Here is a 15,774-nt window from a genome sequence, read left to right as displayed (position 1 = left end):
AATGTATTGGAGTTGGGTTCTATGGGGTAGGAGTGAGGCTACCCAATTGTATGCTGCCTTGGAAGTCTGTCAGGAAAAACACAGTTTAGTGGAATGAGACCTTCAAACAAGGTTTTTATTGCTGTCTGTTCTTTCCTGTCCTAGTGAAAACTACATATCCTATTTGTTGTACAGATGTGATATGGCATTATTCTGTGAAAGGGTGTATCAGTTGTGGATTTTTTTACAAATGTTCCCAATACATGTGTAATAATAATCTCTCTCACCCACAGGTAGTTTTAAAATGGCTGCTGCATATTTAATGAGCTATGTGGTTGTGGGGGATGATGCAGCCATGTGTTGCTGGAAAGTGACCTAGGAGTGGTCAAAAGATATGACCACATCCTGTGGGTGGTCTTTTTGTGTACAGGACTATAAAGGAGTGATTTGCATGAGAAAAGGTCCCTTTTGCCTTTCGCTCTCTCTCTCACTGGATGAACAGCTGTGGGGACAGCCATGATGCAGCCAGGATTTTCGCAATGCCTTGCTTGTTTATTCCAGAAGTCCATTGGAAGCTGACCAGAGCTAAGTATTTATTTGATATTCTTGGGACAAGGGTTGTATGTTTAAGAAGCGTATTTCTGCTGTTTACAGACCATAGGCTGTTCATGTGTTAGGCATTGTTATATCTGCCAGTCTTGTGATATGTTCCTAACATTGTAATAGTTTGTATGTACAGGATGCTTTTGTTTAGTAAAAGTACATTTATAACCTGCAGAGGTCTGAGCTTCTTTGTTTATACCGCAAAGTAACCTTGCTAGATATAAGCAAGCAAAACAGTTGGGGGCTCATGCCGCTATTGCGCTATAAATTCAACTGAAGCAGACCTTTTTATCTGTGGTGTATTGTGTAGCTTGTGCTAGGTAAAAGTGCTGTGTAAGCTGTTTAGGAAAAGTAAGGCTGCAGAGAGGTCTGGTGTCCAGAAGGAAGTGTGCAGCTTACCTATCTGGGCCAGAGACAATGAGCAGGAGCCTCTTGCTAAAGTATTTGCAAAGTATGCTTCTCCCTTGAATAAGACTTGGGGTGATAAAGTCTCAGATCATTTTGTAGATTTTAGCCTTAAGGGGTTTGGTTTAAGTAAAGCAGAGAAGAGGACAGTGTCCACAGTGGGTTGGTATTTTCTACATGCCCTCTATACAGAATCACAGAGAAGGGAGAAGGCAGAGGCAGAAGTTAAGTTATTGAAAGATCAGCTAGCACTTGCTTCAGAGTGTGTGTGCGTTCAACTGCTAGTAGGGCTGATGATTTGCAAGAGCGGTGTGCAGCCCTCATAACCAAATCAATTAATGCCTTAAGGAAAAGAAAGGGACATAAACCTGTTAGTAAAGCCAGGGTACATGCCATTGTCACATCCCAAAACTGGGATTGTGAGGATGTCTCCTCCAATGAGGATGAGGAGATAGAGTTTGATGTTTCAGATGATGACTATGTGTCTTATTCTGATGATAGTGATGATCTGAATGAGTTTCATGCAAGTCCAATAATGTGGAATAGTGTTTGTGATGAACTGAATGAAGTGGAAAAGGGGCCTACCCAAATTGAGCCCAAGGAGCAGCTTATGGCCTATGGTCTCCAGAAGAAACATGTGGACTGATTTACTTAAGGCGGTGGTTCCTAAAGAGGAAATAGATGGGATCCCCACACCAGCTTTGTTTGAGAAGTGGGAACAAGTGAATGGAAATGGTTTATTCAGCCACATTAAGTGTTTCTGCTGTCATAGAATGGGGCATTTTGCTAGATACTGCCATGCTGTGACGATTGGACAACAGCAGGCCAGTATTCGCAGGACAGCACGGAGAGACATGCAAGTTTATTCCTTTCGTTGGAAGTCAAAGCCTTTCAGTGAAAATGTAACCAGGCAACAGTGGGCACCCTATAACAGTCTTTAATTTGTCTTTAATCTTTAAGGTACCGAGCACCGAGAGGTGGACCAGGCAGAGGAAATGACCAAACCGGGTGGGATGGGACAGACCAGAAGATGAGAGCCTGAGGAAGATGCAGAATATTTCCTGATGGTGGCTTAATTGGAGTGAACTTACATCTGAGCATTTACCAGGAGGAGGACAAAGAACTTTCATCATTTAGGATTTTCTTTCCACAGACTGCCAAGGACATTGCTAACCCTGTTTAAAGTAATGTTGTAGCTGCCAGGGACTTAGTCTGACCGCTCAGATGATACCGGGGTCGAAAGGGAATCTTTTCCTCCCATTGAACGGGGGGTTTATTTCCTGGCAAAGGCTTTAAGAGATGTTGAAGTTTTTATTGCATACACAGTGTACATGCTTAAGATAATTAGCTTGTGCATGTTGTAGGCATATTTTTTTGTGAAGAAGTAGAAATGTTTGTAATGTTGGTAATTATTGCCAATGTATGGGATCAAGAGGTGGATTGTATCAGTTGTGGATTTTTTTACAAATGTTCCCAATACATGTGTAATAATAATCTCTCTCACCCACAGATAGTTTTAAAATGGCTGCTGCATATTTAATGAGCTATGTGGTTGTGGGGGATGATGCAGCCATGTGTTGCTGGAAAGTGACCTAGGAGTGGTCAAATGTTATATGACAACATCCTGTGGGTGGTCTTTTTGTGTACAGGACTGTAAAGGAGTGATTTGCATGAGAAAAGGCCCCTTTTGCCTTTCGCTCTCTCTCTGGATGAACAGCTGTGGGGACAGCCATGATGCAGCCAGGATTTTCGCAATGCCTTGCTTGTTTGTTCCAGAAATCCATTGGAAGCTAACCAGAGCTAAGTATTTATTTGATATTCTTGGGACAAGGGTTGTATGTTTAAGAAGCGTATTTCTGCTGTTTACAGACTATAGGCTGTTCATGTGTTAGGCATTGTTATATCTGCCAGTCTTGTGATATGTTCCTAATATTGTAGTAGTTTGTATGTACAGCATGCTTTTGTTTAGTAAAAGTACAATTATACCCTGCAGAGGTCTGAGCTTCCTTGTTTATACCGCAAAGTAACCTTGCTAGATATACGCAAGCAAAACAAAGGGTTAAAACCGCTAACAAAAAATTAAATGTGCCTTCACTGGATGGATTTTCCCATACATTCTATTCTGGTGTCACAGGGACAGGGGGACTTGTGGGGAAATTTGCCTTATAGGGACAAATTCAGCAATATCAATTTAATTAAACCAATAAAAGGGTAGAATTGGTCTCAAGGGCCAGCTTTAACTACTATGACAGTGAAAAAATACTTTAATTTGTGCTTGAAATTTACCTTAATGTTACGTAATCGTATTATTGGGTGTGTTTTCAAGTACTAACAGACCACCTGTGTGAAGGCGTTGTGCGTACCTTTCTTTCTCTGCTTTAGGCTGGCCACCCAAAATTTCTTCACCTCTCTTCTGGGTGTGTCAGCACCTGGGAGAACTCTACTAAAGCTAAGAAAAAACACAGCAAATGTACAAACAGAACAAATAATTTTATGTGCGGTGTAAGAGTTCAGTTGTAGAAACTGAAAAAATCATATATTTAAAAGATAGATAAAAAATTTTCATATCTCACTATGCAGCAAGATACGTCTGAAATTTACTTGTAAAAAGTTAACCCTCAAGTAAAGTAAAGTATGAAAACATTTTATCATTTTATTGCAGTTCCTTTATTGGATCTGGTCTAGGGATACTGATGTAAGCATTCTCATGCCCTTTCTGAAACTGCCTGGTAAGTGGGAGAGTCTGCATATATGCCTATCTGGTCTTAAAGGGTCTTGTAGGGTGTGCATATAAGCAGGTTTCAATGAAAAAAAATGTAACTTTAAATTACAAAACGTTTTTGTATCAATAATATGTTAATTATCATTCTTTTTTACATTTTTACAGCAACATTATTTTAAAGCCTAGCTCCAATAAAATTAAAAGTCTCCCTTGCAGTGGGGCTTTGCTCCAGAAATAGACTGTTCCTTGGTGTCCTAAGGTCTTGTGCAGGGCTATTGCCTCATCGGTCTTGATGACAACCCTAAGTGGGGTGCACGCTATAAGAAAATCAGGCAAACGATGGTCTGATTTTCCCCATTGTTTCACAGCAAATCTGAACCAATGAAAGAAAATTTGTACGAAAATTCTCGTACGACAAAGGCTTTTTTTTGGTTGTTTCTGATCATGTGCAGTCTTTCGTTTCGTTACACGTTAAACGATATTCGTTCGTTCTGTTTCCATACTAGAAAAATTTTGGAGCTTGTCCCTTTGGAAATTTTCGTTCAGAAGGTCGGAATCAGCTATAAGTTGTGCACACACTATCCGAAAATCGTACAAAAGTTCTTTGGATGGAAATTCTTGGCCGATTTTCGTATAGCGTGTACGAGCCTTTAGACTGCCAGAGTACAGGGGAGAAGAGGCTGTGGGGACTTGCTTAGCAGTGCAGAGGATCTTGCAGGAGTGGAGGATCAGGTAGGTAAAAAGTTTTACAAATTCCCTAGACCTAAACGAAGAGTTAAGTTTTGCAGGTACAGCCCCAATGCAAGGGAAGAGCTTTAGTTTTCCCTCGAGTTTAGCTTAAAGTATTTTACATTTGCTATGTTTTTCTTTCTTTTTTACTACACTAATAAATTATATAAAAAATGTACAATTTGCTACGGACAGTTGTTATGTTTAAAGTAGTTGAGACTGCTTTGATTTTCTGGTGTTATCTGTTTCTTTTTCCTTGTAATTGTAATGATTTTGACTTACTCCCCCCCCTCCCCTTATGCACTGCATTAGGGTCTAGCTAAATATGCCCACATAGTCACTTGAATGGACACTTCTCATTGGCTTGGTCCAGAAAACTGTAGCAACATAATGATGTCCTGAAGACTAGTGGCAACAAGACCGATCAGCAGTCAAGTCTGGTCCCCACTCCCGAGAAGAGGTTTTGGCAAAGAAACAAGAATGCTGGACTTGGTTAAATACAAAACACGGTTAGAAAAAAATGAGTGTTGTTAATTATTAACAATATAGTAAGGTAATAACCCACGGTAATTAGAATATCACATGTATTATGCTTTAGTGAACTGACCTCTATGTGACTTATCCTTTTTTTAAAAAACATCCCACAGCAGGGATGTTGAGCACTTAAAATATCCTGACTAGGGATAAGGAAAGTGATTTCAGCTGAAATAATTTAACTGCAAATCTACCAATTTCTGTTTAGATGAAATTTCACTAAATTGTAAACTTTCAGTTTGGCTTAGATGCTTAGGCAAAATTTGTTAAAGAATGATTTAGGGTATTTAGGGCAGTTAATTTAATTTTGTTTGTGTTTGATTTCTTTCTATCTATTTGATTGTTATTTGTGTGGTTTACATGTTCTGTTTTACTTTCATTGCTCTTTTTTCTGTAAATAGGCTAATAAGGGATCATTTTTATCACACGAGCAGGTCCAGGATAGTTGGAAGAACTTCTGTAACCCTCATGAGCCTTTTGCACCCTTAAAAGTCACCAAAAATAATTAAACTTTGCCTTTCTAATTGACCCCATTGTATTTTGCCAAAATCTACCAATTTTGAATGTAATGATGGAGAATTTAAAAGGTTCAGGCCAAGCTCAGTTTTGCTTGAACCTGTGGGAAACTGTCACATGAAAGCAGGTGGCCAGCCCACTCAGCTGCATGAAATTACCCACCATGCAGCCGCATGTAACAAAAAAGTACACATGCTAGTGACATCATTGACCATGTACAACCACATGGCCATATTTGGTCAATGACAATATCCAATGTGACCATTGCAAGTCAATTATGCCAACAGTGTATCTGCCCCTTTGTTACATGCAGTGGGGAATTCCATGGTTGCAGATAATTAGGCCTGCAATCTGCTATCATGTGACAGCTTCCCGCAAGTCTGAGCTGAACTCAATTCAGCCTGAACTTTAGCTCATCCCTAGTGCTGACCATGCACATGTAACAATGTGCATGTTCAACATAATAATCACCAAAATTAACCACTTTACCACCGGAGGATTTTGCTGTCTTACGTCCAGGCCACTTTTTGCGATTCGGCGCTGTGCTACTTTAACTGACAATTGCGCGGTCGTGCAACGCCGTACCCAAACGAAATTTACATCCTTTTTTTCCCACAAACAGAGCTTTCTTTTGGTGGTATTTGATCACCTGTGCGATTTTTACTTTTTGCGCTATAAACAAAAAAAGAGCGTTTATTTTGAAAAAATAACAATATTTTTAACATTTTTTTATATGAAATTCCCCCCAAATAAAATGTAAAAATCAAATTTTTTTAAAATTTTTGGCCAATTTGTTTTCTGCTACCTATGTTTGGTAAAAAAAAATCATGATAAGCGTATTTTGATTGGTTTGCGCAAAAGTTATTGCGTTTGCTAACTAAGGGAAAGATTTCTGTCATTTTTGGTGTTTTTTTTTTTAACGAGTAATGGCGGCGATCTGCGATTTTTTTTGCGGGACTGCGACATTGCGGCGGACAAATCGGACCCCTGACTGACATTTTTGACACTTTTGGGGGTACCAGTGACATTACTACAGTAATCACTGCTATATATATGCACTGTTACTGTAAAAATGACACTGGCAGTGAAGGGGTTAATTTTATTGGAGAGGGAGGGGTTAAAGTATGCCTGGTGCTTACTGACGTGTGGGGGGGGAGGTGACTGAGTGACAGAAGGACAGATCGGATGTTCAGCTATGCTGAACACTCCGATCTGTCAGTCCCTGTCACTTAGGAGATCCGCCCGCTCTGTTTACACAGGCGGGCGGATCTCCTCACTCGATTCCCCGACGTTTCCCCTGAATGAAAACAGCGGGAGCGCGCCTCCGGCGGCGCGCGAGCGCCGCCTACAGGGGGAGGAGTCCAGCGACGTAGGTCTACGTCGCTGGACGGGAACGAGCCACTGTGCCGCAGTAGCAGCACAGTGGCTGGGGGTAAAGTGGTTAAAGAAGGATTATACAGTATCTCACAAAAGTGAGTACACCGCTCACATTTTTGTAAATATTTTATTATATCTTTTCATGTGACAACACTGAAGAAATGACACTTTGCTACAATGTAAAGTAGTGAGTGTACAGCTTGTATAACAGTGTATATTTGCTGTCCCCTCAAAATAACTCAACACGCAGCCATTAATGTTTTAAAAAGCTGTCAACAAAAGTGAGTTTAAAAAACTGATTGTACTAGATGGGTGATTGGACCACTACACAATAATATTCATTGAGGGCCCATTCAAATCACTGCAGTGTGCGAACGATTGCAAAGGCATGGTATGCCTTACATTTATGTGCATTCCATTGAGGCAGCCTATTCATTTGAATGGGTTGCCTAACACACCAAGACACACCAAAAGAGGGGCCTGTAGAGTTTTTGGCAGTATGCTGCAAGCACACGTCACATTATTGTGTTGCACTGTGCTGAACTGCAATGCACATCCATCAGCAAACTGTATTGTAAACTTAGCCTACCTTAAAAGTGGACAATGTCAGTCAGTAGAGCAGTAGATGGTGTGAAGACAGTATCAGTAGGGCAGTGGACGGTGTCAGTAGAGTAGTAAACAGTGTCAGTAGAGCAATGGACAGTGTCAGTAGAGCAGTGAGTGTCTCGGTAGGGCTGAGGTTAGTGTCAGTAGGGCAGTGGATGAAATCAGTCAGTATAGCAGTGGACAGTGTTAGTAAGGCAGTGGATGGCATCAGTCAGTAGAGCAGTAGATGGTGTCAGTAGGGCAGTGGACATGTCAGTAGGGCAGAGGACAGTGTCAGTAAAACAGTGGATAGTGTCAGTAGGGCATAGGTTGGTGTTAGTAAGGCAGTGGACACTTTCAGTAGTTTTTTTATTTTTATGATTTTTACAATTTGTTGGGGGGCTTTGATGAAATAGCAGGGGTCGAAACAGACCTATGGTGTCTCACTTTTAAGACAGAGAAATGAGACTGAGGACACAGTCCTCAATCTCCATCTCTGCAACCTCAGCTGCACAGAATGAATGGACAGGAAGAATTCTGCACAGCCTTCGTCTTTATTCACAAACAGAATCATAGTAAACATAGTTTATTGCTGTGGAGGGAGTGGGGATCAGGAGAGCACACTGGGGGCCCAAGCAGCGGAAAGAAGGGGAATCTGGACAATAGGGGTGGCGGGGGCAGCATTTACTGAATCCCCTGTATTTTCCTCCTGTGGCAGCTGCATTCTGGTGGGAGGTATAGGAAGGGAAGCCAGCTTTCAGCTGCCTCAGGAGGAAAATAGGGGGAATTCAGGAAATGCTGCCCCTGCCACCCCTGTTTTCCAGGATTCAGGGGTCAGCAAGGAAGGGACGGCGATCTATCTGTCACCATCCTGAGGTTGACGGGTAGATCGCGATTGATGATTTATCCCAATGAAATCTATGGGAATTCAATCATTTATAGCATGGGTATTGAATTAAAATTTACAAAGGTCCAGTCAGTAAAATATTCTTCCAGCAGAGGTCCGAATCGCATGTTTGTGCGATGACTGCTCTGTATCCTCGCAACCAATCACCAGAGGTGGGGGACTTGAGTCACATGACTTGACTTAAGTCAGACTTAAGTCACCAGTTTGAGGACTTGAGACTTGCTTGACTAAAATTAATAAAAGACTCGACTTGACTTTGACTTGGTATTCATGACTTGAAACTTGACTTTGTCTTGAGACATATGACTCGAAATGACTTTACTTTTTTAAGTTATTAAATATTTGCATTTTCTCAAGATGTGTAAAAGCAAAATGAATGTGCTTGCATTGACTTCTGGGAGCTGATCGTCATCGCTCCCAGGAATCAATGCACCTGCACCGGCCCCGCTCGTCACTTCCGGGGCAGGTGCGTCATTCCCTGCTAAACAGCTTCTGGGCATGCCCAGAAGCTGTGCAGGGGTGACGCGCCTGCACCGGAAGTGACAAGCAGGGCCGGTGCAGGGCATTCTGGGACTCCGACATCACCGAAGAGAACACCGAAGAGGACACCGAAGAGGACGCTCTGGCTTCAGCTGCCCACACCTGAGATGGCAGCGCTGGACAAGACATTTTCAAGGTAAGTATTTCTGCTAAATGGTAAGTGAACCCGGGAACAGTTCAGAGGCTATCATTGCTGAAATGCACTAGCCCTAACTGTCCCAGGGGTATTTTTATTAAAAAAAAAATTTGACCGGATGAAGGATTTTGAGCTGTTTTTGGCATTCAAAGTGTTTCTTTAATATGCCAAGAAAAAAGCACTAAGCAGTTTTGTTAATGTTGAAAATAAAAAAAAAACCTTTCCTATCCACTGACTTTTAACTGATTTAAAGGTGAAAATTGGGGTAGATCAGTATTTTGACTTGATTTGTGACCTTTACCAAAAAAAATGACTTGACTTGACTTGCTTGACTTCTAGCAGGGACTCGACTTGACTTGCTTGCTTTTCGCCACGGTAACTTGGGACTTGCTTGAGACTTGAAGGTTAAGACATGAGACTTGCTTGTGACTTACACATATGTGACTTAATCCCATGTCTGCCAATCACCTGCTTGCTAACTGGGGTAGCCCCCACCCTCTGTCTATAGCTGTCCTGCGTCCAGCTTTTGGCTCTGTGAGACTGGCAGTGGTGATAGCTGTGGGCAGAACGACTCTAAAGGGTGGGACCGCAGGGGTTCGGATGAGACATTAACTGGGTCCGGATCCGGACCGTGGTCTGCCATTTAGTGATGCCTGATTTATAGTTACATGTATGCCCAACAATACATACATTGGTGGGAGATTCTACAAAATAAATGTGTACATAGAATTCCATTGTTAAAATAAAAAACAGAAAATTAGTAAAAGGGTTAGTTACACATACAAAAATACAGAAATATCAAATCTGTACACCATACTTCCACTATGGAAACACATTAACTTTAATGTATTGTTTTTTCTTTAGAATTGTTTAGTATTCCTTAGCATTATTAGCCAGCTTTTTTTGTACTGATAACCTACTTTCACTATCTATTTACATACATTAATGTAAATGGGGATTACTGTATAGCTTCTTCTGCAAAGGGATTACAGAATAGCATTCACTGGTATTAACAGAACAGTGTAAGGTTACATTAAAAAAAGTAGGCTACTTTGAATCTTCAAACAGTAATATTTCAAAATTTGACATACTTGTGGGCAGTTGGGAAAATCTGGGACAAGGAAGCCAAAATATAAATTGAGATAGCTGGAACTCCAATATTAAAGTGTATCTATGGTCAAAATGTAAAATGTACATTGTATTCCAATTATTTTAAGCCCACTCCTGTTATTCTGAATGATCTTGTGAGGATCACCATGCATTTATTTCTTTGAAATTTGTGACATGTATTCACTATGACCTGTAAATAGGCACTGCACTGTCCCAGAATTCACGGAGTCTGCCTTCTGAACTACAGAGACGGAACCAGTACAGGAATCACTGCCTCTGAACAGCAAGGAACCATGGGATATATAGTCCTTAGAAATCAAAAGTAAAGAGCAGTGGAGAAACTGCAAACCATTCAGGGAATCCAGGAAGTTGGGGAAAGAGATGGTCAGCAGACAGGCAGCACTCATGACATAAAAGGAGATTTTTAACCACTTGCCGACTGGTCACGTTGACCCTACTGCGGCAAAGTGGCTCAATATTGTCCAGTGACTTAGACCTACGTCGCTGGACTCCTCCCCTTGTGGGCGGCGCGTGCGCGCCGCCGGAGGCTCACTCCTGCTATATTCAGACATAGACACAGGGGGAGTCGGGCCAGGGGAGGAGCGGCGGTGATCACCGCCACTCTTCCCCGATCGTCGGGGATCGAGTGTGGAGATCCACCCGCTTGTGTAAACAAAGCAGGCGGATCTCCTAAGTGACAGGGAGGGACAGATTGCAGGATTCAGCATAGCTGAACCTGCGATCTGTGCCTGTGTCACACAGTCCCCTCCCCCCACACACGTTAGTAAGCACCAGGCATACATTAACCCCTTGATCACCAATAAAAGTTAACCCCATTCCCTGCCAGTGTCATTTTTACAGTAACAGTGCATATTTATATCACTGATTACTGTAGTAATGTCACTGGTACCCCCAAAAGTGTCAAAAATGTCAGTCAAGGGTCCGATCTGTCCGCCACAATGTCGCAGTCCCGCAAAAAAATTGCAGATCGCCGCTAAAAAACAATAAAAATGATATAAATTTCCCGTAGTTAGTAGCTGCGATAACTTTTGCGCAAAACAATCAAAATACGCTTATTGCGATTTTTTTTAACCAAAAATATGTAGCAGAAAACAAATTGGCCTAAAATGTTAAAAAATTTAGATTTTCACATTTTTGGGGGGGAATTTCATATAAAAAAATGTGAAAAATATTGTTATTTTTTCAAAATTGTCACTCTTTTTTGTTTATAGCGCAAAAAGTAAAAATCGCACAGGTGATCAAATACCACCAAAAGAAAGCTCTATTTGTGGGGGAAAAAGGACATACATTTAATTTGGGTACAGCAGGACTGCGCAATTGTCCGTTAAAGTAACGCAGTGCCGAATCGCAAAATATAGCCTGGTCAGGAATGGGGTAAAATCTTCCGGTCTTAAAGCGGTTAAAAATACAATCATTGAGAATTTTTTTGTCAAAGACATGTAGCTAAATACATTTTGGCCTAAATATATTTTTTAACTGTCAAAGTAGAAAAATATTGTTATTTTTTAAAACTGTCGCTTTTTTTATTAATATCGCAAAAAATGAAAATCGCACAGGGGATCAAATACCACCAAAAGAAAGCTCTGTTTGTGAAAAAAACGGACGTAAATTTTGTTTGGGTACGGCGTTGCATGACCGCGCAATTGTCAGTTAAATTTGCACAGTGCCGAATCGCAAAAAGTGGCCTGGACGTACAGCAGGAAAATCCTCTGGTGGTAAAGTGGTTAAAGTAAGCGTATATTAGATTGTTAACAATAATTAATGCTGATGTTATAAAATAAAAGTGTATGCAGTGACTATACTGTAGATCTAATTTAAGCATAATTTATTTATAGTATATTGCATATCATGATCATTAATGTGATCATAATTAGGAATAAAATTCAGGTGCAGGTCGAGCATGATCTTGGGATAAACCCAAAGGGTTCACAGTTCGAGAAAATGCCTTACTATCGTTGCACTGTTCAAGCACATGCCAAAAATGCACTTCCTGGCCTCTGAACTGTGGTCAGGTGGCTTAGAAGGGCCAAGCTTGGGGAAATAATTGTGTGCCGGCTCCCTCCCTATGAAAGTCAGATCAGTTTTGTTCGGTGTGAATTGCAGCAGACACAGAGCAACACTTCTTCTTTAAGCCACCCCAGGATTTATTTAAGATTTGCCCCCAACGGATTTCTGTAGGGTTTGGATTAAAGTTCACATTTTTGGAAGATGGGTTGGATGAACAGCCAACAAAACAAATCCATTCTAATTCCCTCATCACTATTGTTAAAAAGAATGTATAATGGTTTTGTCTATTTTTTCTTTAATTATTTATTACTGTTAGGGCAGTTTATTAAACAGGTCAGTAGGAAGTATATTGTATATATGGATGCTTTGTAGTTTCATATGCAGTACATAGATGAAGCTCTCTGCTCCTTTTTTACACTTGCCAGAAACTCCTTAGCTCATCTGTTAAACATTTCTATTGTTCGAAGAGATCAATAGCTAAGGTAATACATTTACACACAAGTGAATAAATCAATGACTCTTCCCTGAATTCTCCTCTGTTCATACAGTACCAGAGCAGCCATCAGAAATGTTGGGGCCCCTTACACAGCTTTAGGCCTGGGCCCCTCTGAGCCTGACCTCCAACATTTTGCGGGGCCCGCCCTCTGGCCGCCCACCGAATCTGCCCACTGGCCATCCCACTGAGTCCTTCAGTGCACCCACTTCTGTTTTAACACTCTTACAACTTAATGAATGAAAATGAATCCAATCCATCAAAGAGACATCCTCATATATTCAGCAAAGAGACGTCCCAATCCAGTAAAGAGACGGCCTCATATATTCAACAAAGAGATATCACAATCCAGCAAAGAGACAGCCTCATATTTCCAGCAAAGAGACATCCCTTCAGCTGCATCGGCTTACTCTGCAGCTGCCATGCTTCAGCAATTGCTAGTTACTACAGCAGCAACATCTCGGTCTTGTTGGTTGTGGCCTGGGCGGCTGGGCCCCTTGGAACCCCTGGGCCCCCTACAAGTGTATGGGCTGTCCCCCCCCTGATGGCTGCCCTGTACAGTACTGTATACAGTTTACTGCAGTAAACCCTACTTTTGGTATTGTACTTATAGGTAAGCCTATAATAAGGCTTTCCTGTAAGTGCCGTCCATATCCCCTAAACTTGGGGTGTTTAGGAGATATTCACACTGCATGCAGACGGTGACGTCACTGGCACAAACGCTCTGAAGGGAGGGCATATCCATGCCGTACTCTCAGAGCTCTGTGCCATAAACCGTGACGTCATCCATTTACCGAAACCAGAACCAGTGAACCCATAAGGAGCACCTGTGGAAGCTGGAAGCCCTGTTAGCAGTGGAAGCACACTGCAGGAGGGCTTTGTGACACAGTAAGTATTTCATAATGTTCTAGTAGGCAATGCATACCAGCACATTATGCCATTGCCTTTCAGAGGATTTATATTTCTTTTTAAAGGCTGGAGTTTACAACAGGGACAGGGACTTTAAAATGAAACAACGTGTTCTGTGCTCTCTCTTTGAAATACATGTTTAAAAAAAACCTTTGTCACAGTAAATCATGTAACTTACAGTGCCTTGCGAAAGTATTCGGCCCCCTTGAACTTTTCGACCTTTTGCCACATTTCAGGCTTCAAACATAAAGATATAGAACTATGTTTTTTGAAGAATCAACAACAAGTGGGACACAATCATGAAGTGGAACAACATTTTTTGGATATTTCAAACTTTGTTAACAAATAAAAAACTGAAAAATTGGGCGTGCAAAATTATTCAGCCCATTTACTTTCAGTGCAGCAAACTCTCTCCAGAAGTTCAGTGAGGATCTCTGAATGATCCAATGTTGACCTAAATGACTAATGATGATAAATAGAATCCACCTGTGTGTAATCAAGTCTCCGTATAAATGCACCTGCACTGTAATAGTCTCAAAGGTCCGTTTAAAGCGCAGAGAGCATCATGAAGAACAAGGAACACACCAGGCAGGTCCGAGATACTGTTGTGGAGATGTTTAAAGCCGGATTTGGATACAAAAAGATTTCCCAAGCTTTAAACATCCCAAGGAGCACTGTGCAAGCGATAATATTGAAATGGAAGGAGTATCAGACCACAGCAAATCTACGAAGACCTGGCCGTCCCTCTAAACCAGGGATCCTCAAACTACGGCCCTCCAGCTGTTGCAGAACTACACATCCCATGAGGCATTGAAAAACTCTGACATTCACAGACATGACAAAGCATGATGGGAATTGTAGTTCCTGAACAACTGGAGGGCCATAGTTTGAAGACCCCTGCTCTAAACTTTCAGCTCATACAAGGAGAAGACTGATCAGAGATGCAGCCAAGAGGCCCATGATCACTCTGGATGAACTGCAGAGATCTACAGCTAAGGTGGGAGACTCTGTCCATAGGACAACAATCAGTTGTATACTGCACAAATTTGGCCTTTATGGAAGAGTGGCAAGAAGAAAGCCATTTCTTAAAGATATCCATAAAAAGTGTCTTTTAAAGTTTGCCACAAGCCACCTGGGTGACACACCAAACATGTGGAAGAAGGTGCTCTGGTCAGATGAAACCAAAATCAAACTTTTTGGCAACAATGCAAAACGTTATGTTTGGCGTAAAAGCAACACAGCTCATCGCCCTGAACACACCATCCCCACTGTCAAACATGGTGGTGGCAGCATCATGGTTTGGGCCTGCTTTTCTTCAGCAGGGACCGGGAAGATAGTTAAAATTGATGGGAAGATGGATGGAGCCAAATACAGGACCATTCTGGAAGAAAACCTGATGGAGTCTGCAAAAGACCTGAGACTGGGACGGAGATTTGTCTTCCAACAAGACAATGATCCACAACATAAAGCAAAATCTACAATGGAATGGTTCACAAATAAACATATCCAGGTGTTAGAATGGCAAAGTCAAAGTCCAGACCTGAATCCAATCGAGAATCTGTGGAAAGAACTGAAAACTGCTGTTCACAAACGCTCTCCATCCAACCTCACTGAGCTCGAGCTGTTTTGCAAGGAGGAATGGGCAAATATTTCAGTCTCTCGATGTGCAAAACTGATAGAGACATACCCCAAGCGACATACAGCTGTAATCGCAGTAAAAGGTGGCGCTACAAAGTATTAACTTAAGGGGGCTGAATAATTTTGTACGCCCAATTTTTCAGTTTTTTATTTGTTAACAAAATTTGAAATATCCAATACATTTCGTTCCACTTCATGATTGTGTCCCACTTGTTGTTGATTCTTCAAAAAAAAATTACAGTTTTATATCTTTATGTTTGAAGCCTGAAATGTGGCAAAAGGTTGAAAAGTTCAAGGGGGTGAATACTTTCGCAAGGCACTGTATATAATTCACCCGTCTTCTGTCCTCTCCCTTTTACTGCTCCTACCAACTCTTGCTAATTTTACATCCACATACTGAGAAAATTTACAGGACTCTGGGGCATGTCCCTTCATATAAATCACACTCCCACATGATCTCCCTCACCCTTCTCCTTCTGGATCAAATCAAGTAAATAGGCGAAAGCTAGAACTATAAGAAAATCTAGCCATGAATCCATATATCAAGTAGATTATAAATAACA

This window comes from Pelophylax lessonae, assembly GCF_965119305.1.
Source record: "Pelophylax lessonae genome assembly, chromosome: 5".
NCBI classification, from domain to species: Eukaryota; Metazoa; Chordata; class Amphibia; order Anura; family Ranidae; genus Pelophylax; species Pelophylax lessonae.
Note: the sequence above shows the minus strand (reverse complement) of the source record.